The sequence below is a fragment of the Ailuropoda melanoleuca genome, chromosome 1 (assembly GCF_002007445.2).
Source record: "Ailuropoda melanoleuca isolate Jingjing chromosome 1, ASM200744v2, whole genome shotgun sequence".
Classification (NCBI taxonomy): domain Eukaryota; kingdom Metazoa; phylum Chordata; class Mammalia; order Carnivora; family Ursidae; genus Ailuropoda; species Ailuropoda melanoleuca.
Genome location: NC_048218.1, coordinates 78,737,114 through 78,753,792, shown reverse-complemented (window position 1 = coordinate 78,753,792; position 16,679 = coordinate 78,737,114). Strand labels below are relative to the sequence as shown.

Here is a 16,679-nt window from a genome sequence, read left to right as displayed (position 1 = left end):
CCTGGATCTTTACCTTAATCTTTAACTCAACACTGACTCTGAGGTGGGGAAATTTAGGGGTGGCTTTTCCATTCTAAGGACATGTAACCTTGACTGTGCTAAATTCTTATCTAATTTTATTCTCTAGACTCATGTTTATTTACTTTCATTTAGAAATACCTAAAGGTACCTCAATCTCAAAGGATGTTAAAGAATTCTAAGTATAAAATTAATTCTAATGTATACACATACAGAGAGTTGTAAAGCAGTGTGATTGCTACAACTCACACTACTAAATGGACTGTCCTTATCAAAAACATTGTAGTAAAAGTGTCAGAAAAAGTATCAGTGTATTGAGAACACTGACAGTTTCCAAGGAGCCTATGGCAGGGCTATTAATGTGTGCTGGCAGTCCTTCCATTGCCCAGGGCAGCTCAGGGACTTTGCTTTCAGAATGTCTTTTGAACATCTCAGTACTAGAGTTCGGGGGAGGGGGAAGCCCAAATGGTTCCCCTTTCACCTGCCCCTGTTAATAACAATTGTTCTGTTTTCTGTCCTTGTGGTTTTGTCTTTCCTATAAATGAATTTCATATAAATGGAATCATAGTACGTAGCCTTTTGTGTTGGCTTTTTTTCTTAGCATAGTGCTTTTGAGATTCATCCATGTTATGGCATGCTGTATCTTTTTTCTTTTTCTTTTCCTTTTCCTTTTTCTTTTTCTTTTCTTCCTTCCTTCCCTCTCCCTTCCTTCCTTCCTCCCTTTCCCTCTTTCTTTCTTTCTTTCTTTCTTTCTTTCTTTCTTTCTTTCTTTCTTTCTTTCTTTCCTTCCTTCCTTCCTTCCTTCCTTCCTTCCTTCCTTCCTTCTCCTTCCTCCCTCCCTCCCTTTCTCTCTTTCTTTCTTTCGTCATACTTTCATCTTAGTGTGATTTGGTGCAGGGATAGGGAGAACTGCAGATAAAATGTGTTCACTCTACTGGGTTTAGCTAGAACTCTTGTTAACTATTTAGAAAAAAATCAGAAGGTGTGCATATAGAGTAAAATGTTCCTATTTTTCAGCTAAAATTAAACGTATTTTGGTGAGAAATGATGACAGAAAGAAACCATGAAGATTTCAGAGTCTTGTTTATAGTAAGCATTTAATAAAATGCTTGTTAGAGGATTTTTTTTTGGAATTATAATTGACATGTAATATTAGTTTCAGGTGTACAATAACATGACTAGATATTTGTATATATCATGAAATGATCACAACATAGTTACAAAACTTTTTTTTCTTATGATAAGAACTTTTAAGATTTAATCTCTTAGGAACTTTCAGATATGCAATACTGTATTATTAATTGTCATCACCATGCTGTACATGACATCCTCATGACTTATTTATGTTATAACTGGAAGCTTGTGCCTTTTGACCCCTTTTACCCGTTTTCCCACCCTACCCCCTGCCTCTGGCAACCACCAATCTGTTCTCTGTATCTGTGAGCTTGGGTTTTTTTTAGATTCCATGTGTAAGTGAGATCATATGTTATGTCTTTCTCTGCTGACTTATTTCACTCAACATAATGCCCTCAAGTTCCATCCCCTGTTGTTGCAAATGGCAAGATTTCATTCTTTGTTATGGCTGAATAATATTCCATTGTATATTTATACACACCACATTTTCTTTATCCATTCATCTGTCGATAGACACTCAGGGTCCTTCTGTGTCTTCACTACTGTAAATAAAAAATGCCTGTTAGTTTGATTTGCATCTGTGACAACTCTAAAAGGGAGGTTTATTAATGCCAACATACAAGTGAGGTTTTTCTATAACTTGTTGAAGAAATAAGTAGCAGAGCTAGGATTCAAATAAGGTCTTTCCAACTCAAAACCATACGTTCTTTCCTGTTACAACACGTCATAAGCATAATGTAATGGGATGTGGGGCAAAGCAACTATTTATAATATTCATTACGGTCTGGTTCATTATGGTCCTGGGAGGAGCTTTGCAGTAATGGCAAATTATTCACTGATGAAATGTGCTCAGTGTACGATCATGACCCACCAGCATGTTGGACGTCATCAGAAGGGGTCTAGCAATGAAATAAAAAACAGTAACCTCTCCTTAATCTACAACCACTGGAGCAGTGACACTTGGAGCATGATTCTGGGTGGTAATCTTAAGGAAAGACAAAATGAAGTTGGAGATGGATCAAAAGCAATTGAAATGATTTGAGGGATGTATGTGTCCTGCCTTAGGGATGTAGGCTGGAACTTTGAGGACCCATCAGTGTTGAAGAACACAGGTTGATACTTATAAAATCATGGTGCATAAATTCTGGAATTCTAGACTTCAAGAGCATCACCTGAAGCTTAAAAGCATTTTGGAATACATTTTTTTAGAGTGTTTCTTTTAAATTTTGAAAGACATTTTTACCTCAATTCATGAATTTATGAAAACTTTATTACTGTCAGGTTCCATGCTAGGTGTCGGGGAAAACAGTAGTAAGACGGTCCCTACCCTCAGTGTGCTTCTCTGCTAGTGAAAGAAACACATGTATTAAAGAGATTGCTTATGTTAACTGTTAGTGATAAAGGCATTAAGGTTTAATACAAAAATAAGCTCAACACATGAATAAGATTCTTTAATGGTTTCTTTAAGGGAGGTAAGTGACGATTTTGTTATGTCCATTCCTTTTGGAAGTAGAAGTCACAAAAAACAATTTCGTCCCCTTCAAAGCTATTATATGGCCAAATGGGCCACTGGCATTTTGTAGGTTCTCCATTTTGTAGGTTCCTGTCCTCACTTTATAAGGCGTTACGACTATAGATCATGCTGTATTTTAAGAACAGCTCAAGACACATACACGTAAGTTTGCCAACGATTGTTAGAACCAGAAAAGGGCCAGGGGTGGGGGGATGTTTTCACATACCCAGGATAGACATCATAAAGTCCATGTACCAACCATCATGGTTTACCCATGAGAAGATTCTTAAAGCCTTTGTACAAAACCTAATTGCTATTATTTTGCACACATTTTTTAACAAGTTTGGTTATCTGGTTCCAAGCCCAGGACAAATGATAAGGACATATTAACTACTCAGACTGATTTACTAAGAGCTATGAGAAGCAGTGTCTAGTGAGTTGACTAGTGGCTTCATACCAGACATTGAGACAGAAGAAAATCAAATTAACAAAACAAGTACAATAATAAGCAATCAGGGGCGCCTGGGTGGCGCAGTCGTTGAGCGTCTGCCTTCAGCTCGGAGCGTGATCCCGGCGTTCCGGGATCGAGTCCCACATCGGGCTCCTCCACTGGGAGCCTGCTTCTTCCTCTCCCACTCCCCCTGCTGTGTTTCCTCTCTCGCTGGCTGTCTCTCTGTCAAATAAATAAATAAAATCTTAAAAAAAATAATAATAAGCAATCATTACCATTTCAAAAGAATTTTCCACTTTGCAAATACATTTACTGGTATTACTTCAGATAGTAACTTCTATTGGGGATTTTAAAATTTTGCCTTTTTTTCAAAAAGGTAATTTATACACAACTTTTAGAAACACATATTTTGAAAATGTACGCTCATAATGAGTTCAGATTATAATTTCTGAAGGGAGGCAGCTGAATATGTCTTTAAATTACATCCTATTTAATATAAATCTTTGTAACAGGACTACATCCTGTTTTCTATCATAGTTTGTTATTCTGCATTTATTTTTCTTTCCATTAGAGCTGTCTTGTACATTTATTATTTTTTTAACACTTAGAATAAATATTTAATACTTACTGATGTTCTTCCTTGTCATCATGATCTTGGACAGATGGGATTTACCAAGGATCCTTTAGTAGTCTGCAAATTTCAGCTATATATTGGAAATAGAAATGGAAACTACCCCAATGAATAATTAAAGAATGGGTTTAGATTACTCTCTAACATAAAGTCAAATTCACCTTCCAAAACAATGACATGGTACAGGTGAAAAATGATTGATCTTTGCCAATTTCAAATTTCTATTCTTGGTAAAGCCCAAAATGTTCTATTTTCTAGAGTATATTTTCTAGGGTATCATCTGGATTGAGTCATTATCTTAAAAAATTAAAAGTCAGGACTGCTTCTGTGAGCAAAAACAATGTTGAGTAAGGAGAGCAAAACAACGTAAAGTTAAAAGTCTAAAGCAGTGGGATCTTTCACTAATATGATTTTAATTACTTCTCAATTAAAATTGGACGTTGGATCCAGAGTCTAGAGTTCCTTGCTCCTCCTGGAGTTTTTATCTTGGCTATCTATAATACAGTCTTCTCTGAGAAGTGACAAGAGCTGTTGGTGATTTGGTAGAAACTTCTGGTCTTGTTCACTCTTCCCTCTGTTAGCCCTCCCCTACTTCTCTGCCTTTCACCTACACTAGTCCTGTGATTAGAGACTTCAAGGAAGGGTAATTATGAAAATAGCAATAATACAATTTCAACTTTTAGATTCTCCACAAATGACTGTTGAAACTACTTAGGTATTTGAAAATTATTCCTTTGGCTTTTCTCATAATTTTAGACACCTGGTTATGGTCTCTTGGAAAATCCTTATTTTTTTTTTATCATTTAAAAAAATTTTTTAAAGATTTATTTATTTATTTTAGAGAGAGAGCACGTGCCTATGCGTGGGGTGGGGGAGGGCTGGGGGAGAGGGAAGGAGAGTCTTAGTAGGTTAAGCAGCTGCCTTCGGCTCAGGTCATGATCCCAGGGTCCTGGGATGGAGCCCCGCATCGCATCGGGCTCCCTGCTCAGTGGGGAGCCTGCTTCTCCTTCCCCTGATCCCCCTGCTTGTGCTCTCTCTCTCTCTCTCTATGTCAAATAAATAAATTTTTAAAATCCTTAAGCAGACTCTGTGTGAAATGCAGAGCCCAACAAGACCCTGAGATCATGATCTGAGCCAAAACCAAGAGTTGGTCACTTAACTGACTGCACCAACCAGGCATCCCCTGGAAAAATCTTTTTAAAAATCTCTAATTTGGGGGGCGCCTGGGTGGCACAGCGGTTAAGCGTCTGCCTTCGGCTCAGGGCGTGATCCCGGCGTTATGGGATCGAGCCCCACATCAGGGTCCTCTGCTATGAGCCTGCTTCTTCCTCTCCCACTCCCCCTGCTTGTGTTCCCTCTCTCACTGGCTGTCTCTATCTCTGTCAAATTAATAAATAAAATCTTTAAAAAAAAAAATCTCTAATTTGGGGCGCCTGGGTGGCTCAGCTGGTTAAGCATCTGCCTTTTGCCTCTGGCTCAGGTCATGATCCCAGGGTCCTGGAATCGAGTCCTGTATTGGGCTCCTTGCTCAGCAGGGAGCCTGCTTCTCCCTCTGCCTGCTGCTCCCCCTGCTTGTGCGTGCTCTCACAGGTGCACTCTCCCTCTCTCTCAAATAAATAAATAAATAAATCTTTTTAAAAAATCTCTAATTTGATCCTGGCGAAGTCAATGGAATGAGCTGTATTTAAGTCATTTCATTCACAGGTATTACTAAAATTTGATAGCAAACCTATTATTTTAAAAGAAGTAATGGAGTTCTATGCATTTAGCAAATCCTCATGTACAAAGGGAAGCTACTATCTTTATCAGTTCTCACAACAAAGAGATCTGTTAGGGTGAGTAAAACATTAGCACAGCTGTACAGTAGAACTTCCGTGATGGAAGTGCAGTGTCCTATTTTGCACTGTCCAGCATGGTTGCCATAGCCACATGTGGCTATTGAGCCCTTGAAATGGACTAGGGCAACTTAGAAACTGAATTTTTAATTTAATTTTAATTAAGTTAAATAGCCACATATGACTAGAAGCTACAGTATTAGTGCAGGTATAGAAGTTTAATGTTAAAATATAGTGGAGTAAACTCTACAGAAAGTGGGCATATTTTAGAATTATCCACTTTATTTGTTGCTAGGAATTTTTAGCTTTATCCTAAGCATAGAAACTCAGCATGAGGTAAAATGTAAATCAAGTCCATATTTTTCTGATTTAGACATTTCTTAATTAAATAGAAGCCCATTGTGGTATTGTCAGGAGAGTGTTGTAACTGGGGCCATGGAATTGGACTCAGGACCGGGCTTTGGGACTGGAGTGGAGCTGGGCTCACCTCCTGTCATTACCACTTAGTAGCTGTAGTGAGTTATTCGAACTTCCTGTTCCTCAATCTCTTTATCAGTTCTTATCAGGGGTAATAATAATGCTTTTCTCCAAGGGTTGCTGTGAGGATTAAAAAAGTTAATGTAAGCGAAGTGGTCAGAGGAGTGAGTGGCAATAATCTCAACAAATGTTAGCTATTGTTATTAATACACTGTTGATCACATTGCTTTCTCTGTGTGAATGTGGAGTTTGTGTGTATGTAAAATTCTCTCTTCCAAAAAGTAAATAACATCATGTTATATCAGGTTCTGAACTAAGTGTTGAGGCTGGAAGGAAGGGAGAGAAGAGGGATGAGGTACAGACATAAATGTTACTTGGATTCTGCTCCTGGTGAATTTACAAACTAATTAGAGTTATTTCTGTTGAAAAATAGGAGTCATGACCTAACCTTTGCTCCCTCTGAGTCTAACAATCTATGATTCTGTCAATCCAAGGATGGCAGAAGGACCCTTGGTGACTTGTTGCCTGCGTAGTACATGGAGGACTTGCCCAGGTCCACTATGCAGGATCTGCTGCTTTGTGGGACATTCCAAGTATCGCCCTGGAAGTCTGTTTCTGATGCTCTTCATTACCTGTTATACCAAGCCAGCAATGTATTATTTGGTTTGAATGTTGCATAGCATTAAACAAGTACAGAAAGTGTGATATTCCTATGTCTACTTCAGTTCTGTTTTACTATTCAACTAGATAGTTCAAATAATGACAGTAAATTTAATGGGAAAAGAGAACTTTCATAATACAGTTTTATTCAAAAAGATTTTCTCCTCTTTCTCACTTGTTTAGAGTCATGACCAGTAGCTCCTGACGGCACAGCTAACCAGCTCTTATCCAGCAGTACACTATCCGTCACCTCCCTGTGGCTGGCATATATTTTAGGAGCAACAACTGGCATCAGAATACTACTTTGTAGTTTAAAAAGCACTTTCATGTTCATTATCTCATTTAATACTCACATGAATCCCATAAAGATACCCATTTTTCAGAACCCATGTATAGCAAACTGCCTCCACGATGAGTATTTAATCACAATATAGATATCATTTAGTTTTCATTGATGAAATGCTTTTTTGGGAACATATTATACGGTATTGAGATTCATGGATGACCTAAGTGTAATACATAGAATTTTATATGTTTAGAGAGGAAAATATTCCCCATACTTCAGCCCAGGTTGGACAGTTGTCCAATGGACACCCAATTGCTGTCACCAGAGTTCAAGTTTTCTCACCAAAACAAAAGATTCAGAAGCCAGAGGTAGACCTCTTAATAGCTGAGGCTCAGCACTGTGGGTTGTGTTTCCAGCTTTGACCTTTATGTCTCTGCCTTTAGCTGCAGGTTCTCTGGTATGGTGCTTAGGATAAGATCCATTTCCTGGCCTTCTCAAAGCACCCTGTTCTGTGCCGCCGGAGGTTGACTTGTAGGGACTACATCAGTGGACTTCCTTGCCCTCTGGTTTTCTATTAGGTGCAACCAATGGGAAGCACCTGCAGGGTGTTTGAAAGCAAGAGGACAGTGAGGTTGGGGTTCATTATCAACTCCCCTGGCTCTCTCCCTATCAGGTCAGTGCACTTTGGTTGCGCTGCTCTCCCAAAGGCTACAGCTCTTGCTGGATGACCTTCTTCTTTCTGTAACTACACTCTCCAGGTTCTGGTGATCATTCTATCCCCTCCCCAGTTAAGGCCTGCTGGCTGTTACTAGCTCTGGGGCATCATACCATCCCTGTTGCTCTTCCTGCTCCTGCCTTTTGTAATCAGTCTCATAGAACTCTCCTCATTTGCCCCCTTTGCCAGGACCTAGGCTAATACAGGGTCCTCCTTCAGTGATAGTGCCTGCTTCTACTGCTTGCTCGTCATACAAGCGGTATCCACACAGACTTCAGAAAATCTTAATTCAGAAAAATGATTATGTGCAGCATAAAAAGTTTCCTTCAGTTTAATCCCTAGTACATTTGGAATATGAATTAATCTCTAATTAGATTCTGCTTATTTTGTTAAAAACATATCTATTCTAAGGGCACCTGGGTGGCTTAGTCGGTTAAACGTCCAACTCTTGGTTTTGGCTCAGGTCATGGTCTCATGGGTCATGGGATCGAGCCCCACATCGGGCTCTGTGCTCAGCGGGGAGTCTGCCTCAAGATTCTCTCCCTCTGCCCCTCCCCCCACTCTCGTGCATGTGCACTCTCTCTCTCTAATAATAATAGATAATCTCAAAAAAGAAAAACATACCTAGTCTACGAAGGAAGATACAAGTGACATAGTAAACAAATGTAGTTACTGTATATGTTAAGATCGTGCTACTTATAAGAAGTAATTATTAATTATATGTTTATTGTCAACATCAGACTAACTTGTGGTACTTATGCTGTCTCCTAGTTAGGGGATTATTGTAATTCTTCAAATTAGATCCAATTTTTTTTTTGCAGACTAGACTAGGCATCGAGACACAAGAATGGTCAGAGGGGATTCAGGGCCTGGGGCCAATGACTAGTGATGTCAAATCCTGCAGGACAGGCCATTGCTTATTTCTTGGCTAAGCTGCTCTACTTAACCCCTTGGAAATAAAAGTCTTTCCATTATAAAATGGAAATAGCCATCCTTTGGGACAACTTTAAGGTTTCATTTTTCCATGGTTATAGCCCTGAAATAACCAAAGACAAATCTGTTTTAATATTCTCTGTACAGCCAAGGAAACCATCAACAAAATGAAAAGGCACACTACTGAATGGGAAAAGATGTTTGCAAATGATATATCTGATAACAGGTTAATATCCAAAATATGTAAAGAATTTCTATAACTTACACCAAAAAAAAAAAAAAAGCCAAACAATCTGATTTTAAGAAGGGCAGAAGACCTAAATAGATGTTTTTCCAAAGAGGACATACAGATGGCCAATAGACACAAGAAAATATGCTCAACATCACTGATCATCAGGGAAATGCAAATCAAAACCACAATGAGATATCACCTCACACCTGTCAGAATGGCTAGAATCAAAAAGACAAGAAATAGCAGCTGTTGGCAAGGATGTGGAGAAAAAGGAACTCTCATGCATTATTGGTGGGAATGTAAATTGGTGCATCTACTGTGGAAAACAGTATGGAGGTTCCTCAAAAAATTAAAAACAGAAATACCATACAATTCAGTAATTCCACTACTGGGTATTTACCCAAAGAAAATGAAAACACTATTTCAAAAAGATATATGTACCCCTATGTTTATTGCATAATTATTTACAATAGTCAAGATATGGAAGCAACCTGAGTGCCCATCGATTAGATTAATGGACAAAGAAGATGTGGTATGTATGTGTATGTGTTTATATGTATGTATATATATGTATGTGTGTACACACACACACACACACACACATCACACATACTGGAATATTGCTCAGCCATAAAAAAGGATGAGATCTTACCATTTGCAGCAACGTGGATAGACCTAGAGGGTATTATGCTAAGTGAAATAAGTCAGAGAAAGACAAATACCATATGATATCACTTACATATGAATCTAAAAAAACAAATGAACAAACAAAGCAGAAACAGACACATAAATACAGAGAACAAAGTGATGGTTACCAGAAATAGGGCAGGAGGGATGGACAAAATGGGTAAAGGGGAGTGGGAGATACAGACTTTCAGTTATGGAATGAATAAATCACGGGGATGAAAGACACAGCATAGGGAATAGAGTCACTGGTACTGTAATACTGCATGGTGACAGATGGTGACTACCCCTGTGAGCACAGCGTAACAGAGTTGTCACATCACTATGTCGTATGCCCAAAACTACTGTGTGTCAACTATACTTCAATTTTAAAAAGATAAATAACAATAATAATAGAGTATACGTTCTGACAGATGGCCCAATCACTTTGATCAGACTCCCCTCTTCCTCTACCCCACGTCCTGCAAGTATTTCCCATTCGCTTACCCCAGTATTTACAAATCCTCCTGCTTTTTGTTTCAGGGGAGTTGCGTTCAGTCTCTTTACCCTACTGCAGTAGTTTTGAATAAAGTCTTTCTTGCCTTTTTAACTGTTAAAATTAAGTTAAATTTTAAAATAAAGTATTATGTTCTCATTTGATCTTACTTCTTTAATTATATATATTATTAATAAAGCATATACTCTCTTAAAAATAAAATGTTTATTAATTTAAAACATAAATAGCAAACTTTTATTAAGTGCTTACTCTTTGCCCGGTGATATGTCAAGCACTCTGACAGTGTCCTCTCATTTGTCCTCATTACAACCCCGTGAGTTCAAGCCCCTTATATTATCCCAGGTTTTGATCATGGAAACAGACGCACAAAGATCAGGAAGGAGATTTTCCACGGATAGAATCCGTGTTAGGACCCAGGGAGTTTGAATCCAGAGTTAACTCATTTTACTACAATGTTGAAATGATCACTGAGGGACTGTTTTTTGTGACTTTTCTGTTTGTGGGAAGTTGCCATTGTACAGAGTTCTCTAGACCTAGCAAACCTCTTAAACTTTACCCTGGAGACCAGGTCTCCCTGAGGACAGTGAAGGCAAGCTGCCTGAGGGTAGGCACGCTCCTGGAAGGTGGGGGACACAGGAGTGGGGTTAGGCAGTTCCCTGGAAGGCAGAGCGCCTTTGTGTGTGCATAACATGTCGTGGAAACATGCAGATCTCTAGAGAAGAACATTCCATGATCTCCCTAGAGACCACGCTTCTGCAGTGGCTCTCCTATGTTGTAATTGCCCTTTTATTTAAAACCTAAGCAGTCTTTTCCTAGAGGTATTTTCTTGAATCAATAAAATTAACTCCTGATTTACCATCACAATGTTAGAAGCATGGGCATTCGTTTTTTTCTCGCAAGTATCAGAATGATGTAGCATTCATGCTCTCCTAAACATTATAGCTACCTACAGCCTTCCTTGTTTTTCCCAATTTAGGTAAAACCTGGAATGTAAAAATAGCTGCCATAATTAAATTAAAGACAAAGGAAATTAAATATGAAAAAAAAGTTGCATACATTTGGGATTTTCCTCTCCTGTTTTCCATCTTTTGCCCTTTTGACCCCGTATCTATTTATTGATTCTTAGTGTCTTCATTTAGAATTTCAAATGACTATTAAAAGCTCAGTGTGTTTCAGTTTCTAAGTGTATTGATCTCCTTCCTCTTATCATTTTTCTCATTTTCCTACTTTTCTTAAGAAAAAAATTGTCTTCCATTTGCCCTTCCTCTCACGTCTCTTGATTTCACATGTATATTGAGCATATTGACATACGTCTTTTTCTAGTTTTTCTAGTTAAATATTTGGATAGCCAACACGGATTGAGGAATCAGTGTGTACTGGGTGTGTTATATATGCATGATCTCATGTAATTATTCTATGAAGTGGGATCTGTTGTTATCACCAGTTATAGATAGAATGACATCGAGGCTTAGAGAGTTAAGGGCAACTTAATGGTGAGGATTTGAATCCAGGTCTCTCTTCCTGCAGTGCTTTCCCTCCTATCCTCTCACACACAGTATTGTTCTCCATATAATGAAGGGCATAGAAGCTTCTAAATGGATTGATTTGGGCTATAATGCACACTTTAAAATTATTTCCCAATTTAAAAAATAATTTTAATTTTAAATAATAATTTAAAAATAATTTCAATTATCATTTCAGTTCTCCTGAACGACTTTTGTTTTTATGCTATTAGTCATTTAAAATTTTACTTTTATTTTAATTATTTTTTTATTGAAGTATTGCAGACACACAATGTTATATTAGTTTCGGGTGTACAGCATAGTGATTTGACAACTCTATACGCTACGCTATGCTCACCACAAGTGTAGCTCCCATCTATCACCATACAATGCTATGACAATACCATTGACTATTCCCTACGCTCTGCCTTTCATCCCCGTGACTTACTCATTCCATACCTGGAAGCCTGTACCTTCCACTCCCCTTCACCATTTTGCCCATTTCCACACCTCCCTCTGGCAACCACGAGTTTGATGAACTATTTATCTGAAGGATAGTCATAGGTGTCCAAAAAGAGAAGGGAAGGGCACAAAATAACAGGAAAAGGAAAAGAAGAAAAGGGACTAGCATTTGTTGAGTGTTTACTGTATACTTCATGCTTTTACCAGGGACTGATTCAAGTTCATAATTCTACATATTTTATAATCCTCCTTTTCCTTTTTTTCTTTTTTAAATTAGGGTATTTTTCTATCTTCTACTTTTCCATGAATAGTGATTTTGCTCACAGTTCCTAAAGATAATTCTCTACCAAAGGTTGTTTTTGTGATCCTAAGTGCAAGAACTTTAGTGCCTTAGCATCCAGGTCATTCACCTGGACCTTAGCACTTGGAAAAAAGCACAACACTCCGATACACCCTTGTCTCTTCATCTGTCTTGAGTTTCATTCTTGTAGTCATGATTATTCTAGCTTGTCTGGCTTGAATACAATTCTCGCTAGTAGAAAAGGTAAAAACAAAATAGGAGTTGTCAACTTCTGTTTCCTCAGTGTCATCTGTTTTTTATTCTTTTGTTTCCAATTTATAATTATTTAAGCCTGTTTGCAAGCCTCAGCACACACTGACAGGCTTCCCAACAGTGTCCTTAATATTTCATATGATTTTTCCTATATGTAAAGGTAGTAAAGTTGGCTCATTAGTCTGTGTGTTTAAAGCAGCAATTTGGGTTGAGAACTTCTGATTAGGTAATGCATGCTAATAATAGAAATTTGGGGAGGGGCATCTGGGTGGCTCAGTGGGTTAAGGGTCTGACTCTTGATTTCGGCTCAGGTCATGATCTCAGGGTCCTGAAATTGAGCCCCGAGTTGGGGCTCCATGCTCAGTGGGGAATTTGCTTCTCTCCCTCCTCCTCTCCCTCTGCCCCTTCCCAGCCCTCAAGCTCCTTCTCTCTCTCTCTCAAAATAAATAACTCTTAATAAATACAAAAATAATCATATAAGCATTCCAAGAACATAAAATATGTTTTAAAAGTCAACAGTGGTTATCACTGTTGTTCTTTTAAATCTTCTATATTTCCCAAAATTTCTTTTTTTTAAATATTTTCCTTTATTAATATTTGTGTACTTAAAGGCATATATGTCTGTGTCTTATTATTTAAGACATTTTAAGTGCATTTATTTAGTTATTGATTTACTTCTTATGGCAAGTCAGATTTAGGTCAGAAAATGTTAATTCTGTTCTGGAATATTCGTACTTATAATAGTGCATATTATTTATTAAAGATTTATGGAGTTATAGAGAAATCATTCCTCTCGTCAAGAAATATGTGTAGCATTTGAGGTATGTAGCATTTAGCATTTAAGGTATATTGGGAGTCTTACAGATTTCTATTTCTTGATAAGTTTATAGTCTACAACTCTGAAAATAAAGCATCTTTATTCCATCTAAAAACCTACGTAAAGGGGCGCCTGGGTGGCTCAGTCAGTTAAGCATCCAACTCTTGATCTCAGCTCAGGTCTTGATCTCAGGGTCGGGAGTTCAAGCCCCATGTTGGGCTCCACACTGCTGTTTGCCTTCAGTCCAGTCACCTGCAATGGCTCCTTTGCTCTCTTGCAGGCCAGGTTTGGTCCCTGTGCTGTTAAGGGCCAGTCTGGGGCTGTCGTGAGCTTGTAGTTGGACAGTGTCAGCAGTCAGACCAGGTACCTGCCCTCTCCACCCATTTGCCCGGGTCACACTGGACTGCAGGACACTCTCCCTGTACTGTCCCTTGAGAAGCTTTCATTAGTGGGCGGGCCCTGCAGACAAACCAGCTATCTGCCTCCAGTCCTTCTGCCCCAGGGCGGCTGTGACCCTGAACTGCAGAGCTCTCTCCATATTCTGCCTTTGAGAGGTTTTTGTGGGTGGGCAAGGCCGGGAGTCCCATCAGATGCCTGATCCCCCAGACCGGCTGCCGGGACTGCAGACACACTGATCAGCAGGGCACTGTCTCTGCTCTGCCAGTTACGAGGTTTGCCTGCCCTGGCTGCCGTGGACCTGGTGTGTGTGGTTTTTTCCCCTCTCCCCAGACGGGTCACTTTGGAGTGGTGCTGGTTCCTGCTGGGCCTGCTTGCTGCATGAGATGCGGCTGGAGCCGCTTGGGAGGGATGTGTAGGCCACTCTTTTTATCTGACTTTAAATCACGTCCTTAGGATTTTTTAATTCCATTAGAAAAAGCTATCTAATTTTTTTAAAGTTCAAATCAAGACAGACCTCTCAGGGACAGACCTCTTTCTTGGGAAGATCAATATATGTTATTACTAGGAACAAGTAGCTTCATCTCAGTTTTAAAATGGGCTGATGCCCTAATAGCAGAAATCTCTCTTATGCTCTAGATACTGTTAAATGAATTTTAGAGGTGGCAGAGTTGTGTTCACTGAAAGGCAGGAAAATGCCAAGTAAAGAGAAGACAGCTTGGGAAGAGCTTAGCACCACTCAAATCTCAGCAATAATTCTTAATTTATAATTTTATTCAATTTTAGTCATACTGAAAACTTTATGGGGCAAAATTTTCCAAAATCTTTAATTTACACATATTTATGATATAAAACTCGAAATCGGACCCTTTATTAGCAACTTGGGAAAATTTGTATTAGAGTAAAAGCACAAGAATTCAAGGACTACTTGGTCACATCGCCTTTTCCATCCCTTTTTCTCTGTGCGGGATCCATTTTGGCACAAAGCCAAGGTAATTTCCAGAAATTGGCAGTGCCCTGGCAAATGCACAGCTGCCGCCGTCTCCAACCCTTGCTTACTAATTTTGCACAAACCACTTCCTCCTCTTGAGACTGAAAAACTCAAAGGGCAAGGGAAGTGTGCCTGGAGGGCAGATACGGAAGCACTACCTTGCTCTTGGTGGCATCAGGAGCCCCTCAGGGTAGCAGCAGCATCTGTCCCCTGCAGCCCTGCCCAGAGAGCGTCCTCCTGATTAAGGTGACATTCCGACCTCGCTCTTTTACTCTCCTGCTCTTCCTTAGCATTTTCTATTTGACTCTCGTTGTTTAAAAATTTTACCTCATTTTTTTTCAGTTCCCTTCTAGTAAATACTAGTTTTGACTTCTCATGAATCAAAAGATCCAAACAGTCAGTTGCCGTGAGGGTGCCGGAGCCAAATGTGGACAGGGAAAGAAGGACGGAGAGGGCAAAAGACAGAGCAGAGATGGTGGGGCTGCCTGTGTTCCTTGTTTCTACTTACCAGCTCCTTCACTGTGCACTGGCAGTGTGTGGGTGGACACATGCACACAGGTAAAATTTATATATTTTTATCCTCCTACACTCTTCCTAAACGTAGTCAGCTCTGATCATATTTTAAGAGAGTCGTGGTGATGATTTTTTCCCTTTGTTCTCGTGCCTCTCCATCTCTCCGCCTTTGTTGGTGGAGATTGGACCTGATATTCTTGGTGAGCAGAGGGAAGCCTCTTGGACAACACACATCTTTATACATGCTTTGAGGTGCCTCTTGCTTCTGCCCCCTCCCAGAGCACTGCCGAGCTGCCAGTAGCTGGATGGCCTTTCACTGCTCTGTTGACGGGTACAGTCACCCCTCTAGGTGGGCGCCTGGGTTCCTTGGGAGTAGCTCTCGTGCATCTAGAATAACACTGAGAGTTACGATTGTTTTTTCATCAGTGGTCATGATATCATAGCTGTTTCTTTCTCTTTGTCTGAATAAACAAACAGCCAGACCAGGGAAAGGGTGTAGGATGAGGAAGGAGGACTCATCCCAGCTCTGCCGCTGATTAGCTGTTGTATCGAGCAAGTCAGCAATATCCTATGAATTCTCAGAGGTGAAGCAAACCTATATTCCTTGATAGATATTCCTTGATAAATATCAAACCGAGTGTGATGAGTGTGCTGAGATCCCCTTCCTTAAACTCATTCCCAGTGCCAGTGGGCACAATTCTCTACTTCACGTGCACCCTTAACCTCTTAGAAGGGGGTAGAGATTACAAAACAAACTCATGTTTTTCTAACTTTTTGGTATGAACGCATTCCAATATGGTGTCATTAGTGAGAAACTGAGGATAAAAATGGACAAAATGGAAATTTACCAGGAATTAACATAAAGCCCTGTAGTTTGATTCAAAGAACAAATTGCACAAATAGGTATTTGGCTGAAATTCACATACACATTTGGGTATTTGCTTTATCCTCAAGTTTGATGTGAGCCAAAAGCATAATGTACACCCTGTGCTGTACAGGGTAACCACGAGTCCCAACAGCAAAGGGAGATTGGAAGTAACTGTGGAGGCAGTGGCTAGGTCAGACAGTATCAAGTCAGCAGTCTTAAAAGACCTCAGGCAGAGCAACCTAAGAGAGGCCAAAGTCAAGAGAGCTCAAGGTTATGGCAGGAGATCAGCCAGAAAGCAAGTGGAGGGATCAGTAATGTCAAACCTGAGAGATCAGCACAAAAGGAATGGGGTGGGGAGGATGGGGTGAGGGAAATGGGGGTCAATTCAGCAAATAGCTGTTGCTGTAACAGAGGGCTCCAGCTATTATTGTTGTCATTATTACTAATATTGTTATTATTATTTCTTCCCCCTCCCTCCGGCCTTATGTTCCCAGGCAGCTTCCTAGCCCCTA

General features: G+C 39.6%; 1 protein-coding gene across 4 annotated transcripts in view; it reads left to right on the top strand.

Moving 5' to 3' along the window:
• Positions 1-16,679, top strand: part of MAP3K13 (mitogen-activated protein kinase kinase kinase 13) — a 135,532-nt gene that overhangs the window by 69,029 nt on the left and 49,824 nt on the right. The window contains exons 1-2 of one of the 4 annotated variants that reach the window (XM_034661694.1): positions 14,673-15,032; positions 15,129-15,344. The exons of the other annotated variants lie outside the window; for them this stretch is intronic. The gene's annotated coding sequence lies outside the window, so the exon portion shown is untranslated. Of the gene's footprint in view, positions 1-14,672; positions 15,033-15,128; positions 15,345-16,679 lie in introns of those variants that run through there. 4 annotated transcript variants of the gene reach the window in all.